The sequence below is a fragment of the Pundamilia nyererei genome, unplaced genomic scaffold, assembly GCF_000239375.1.
Source record: "Pundamilia nyererei isolate P.nyererei 1_Seehausen unplaced genomic scaffold, PunNye1.0 scaffold00374, whole genome shotgun sequence".
Classification (NCBI taxonomy): Eukaryota; Metazoa; Chordata; class Actinopteri; order Cichliformes; family Cichlidae; genus Pundamilia; species Pundamilia nyererei.
The window spans coordinates 207,958-209,995 of record NW_005187775.1 but is presented as its reverse complement, the minus strand read 5'-3'; the positions used below and the strand labels follow the sequence as shown (position 1 = coordinate 209,995).

The 2,038-nt window shown below is 47.4% G+C and overlaps 1 protein-coding gene across 1 annotated transcript in view; it reads right to left on the bottom strand.

The window, feature by feature from the left end:
• The window catches only part of macf1a (microtubule actin crosslinking factor 1a), a 229,969-nt gene that overhangs the window by 93,848 nt on the left and 134,083 nt on the right, over positions 1–2,038 (bottom strand). The window lies entirely within an intron of this gene.

Below are 2,038 nucleotides of genomic sequence, written 5' to 3'. Positions count from 1 at the left end.
ACAACTGCAAGATACAGACTGCAACTAACAGCATAATCCAGCGCGCCAGCCGTGATCGTATAGTGGTTAGTACTCTGCATCGTGGCCGCAGCAACCCCGGATCGAATCCGGGTCACGGCAGCGTGGTCTGACGGTAAATAATGTCTGCTGTTCTTTTGCGCATCGTACAGGTCACTGTTCAGGTATATCAATCAATCAGAACTTTATTTGTCACATGCAAGTTGCCCTGCAGTGAAATGGGAACCCCCCCCCACACACACACACACACACACCTTACATACACAACACAGACATCACATGGGGAGACAGGTCGGAGATCGGTAGTATTACGGGAAAAACACTGAATTGCACAATACAATGGGAAAGTCCAAGAGTGAAAAAAGAGACCTCTACTCATGTTGGGCTCATATGGGAGGACAGCATGAGAACAGTAAACAAAAAAACACCTCTGCACAGAAAGCACATAAATGTCCACAGCACAACATTGTGGAGCACGTGACAAGCAACAGGGGTGGGTGGGGGGTGAGGAGTAATCCGAAACAAACACTGCAGCCATCCTGCCCTACGCTATTATTCCAGTGCTGGGCCCAGACCCGCCGTGTTCTCCAGGAGGGAACAAGCATAGAAGAGGTTGGAAAGGGAGGCGGGGATCAGTGAGTGCGTATCAGTGTATGTGTGTGCGTGTCCAGAGTTCAGCTGAGACAGTGTCCTTCGCCCTGCCAGGCTAAGTAAACAGTCTTCCAGCCAACCCAGGTGGCCTTGCATACAATGGGAAGAACAGTCTAAACACAGTCGTTATCAGGGTGTTTTTGTTCAGCTCCAGCCTTGAGACCGCAGCTGGCGCCGAAGGGATAGCTGCATGGAGTGATGGTGGTTTTTACTTTAGTGCGAACAACTCATGAGAATTTCAAAGCTTTTCTAACAGTCCGACACTGGTCTCTCAATCTCCCGTTGGAGATCCGCCCTGTTCTGACGGTAAATAATGTCTGCTGTTCTTTTGCACATAGTACAGGTCACTGTTCGGGTATATATAGTGGAGCATATTAGGGAGAGGTTCCTGAACAAGGAGATAATACGTATTTTATCTTACTTCAAAGGCAACAAATGCTTGTGGTATCTAACCACATATGAAGAAGTCATTCAGTGACAGTCCACAAAGGAAAGATTAGGCAGGAAACAAGTCAGAATGGAGGGAGAGGTCTGATCAAACGGACACTGCTAAACACCAATCTCCACCTTAAAGAAGTTGAATAGGATGATTCAATGTTCCTGTCTCAGTTATTATCTCTGTCAAACAAAAGTTCGGCTGCTTCTTTGTTATGTCATTTAAAGGTACCTGCAGGACCGGCCTAAGAAAAGCATCTGTTTGTGACACCCGCTCTCTCGCACACCTCTTTAATAAGAGGACATGGATGCTGCTCTGGCCTGTGGAGCGATGCCCACACTAACCCTGCCATCTGCTCGAAGTCAGAGGTGTGTGTGTGTGTGTGTGTGTGTGTGTGTGTGTGTGTGTGTGTGTGTGTGTGTGTGTGAGAAGTAGGTGCAAATATGGCAGGCTTGCAAATGTGCCATGGGGGGGAGATGATTCAGGACTCTGTAACAGATTACTTTGCCCTGTCACATGAGGTGCTGCAGCCGCCCGAGGCAGAGCAAAAACAATCAGGAGGACGCTGCAACACCAGCAGCTCAGCTACTGCAGGTCTCTGATGCTATAGTGGTTAGAAAAATGCTGTATCATTCCTGATAATATGTCAGTCTGGGAGTATACTGAATGTTTGAGTTTGCACTTTGTGCACACGGTGGAAGCAGAGATTGAGGATGCTCAGTTATCTGGGATAGAAGTGTGCTACTTAAAATGTTCATTGTACAATATTTTCTGGTTTGCACATGACTCTGCAGCTGTGACTCAGAGTGGTACGTTTGATGGTTTGAAACCTGGTTCTTCTAGTACTTAGGTCAGAGTGGCTCCAGGTAAGACACCACCTTCATAATTTGCCCCTGGGGTGTGTTAAAGGTGTGTGAGTGAAACCAAAGCACT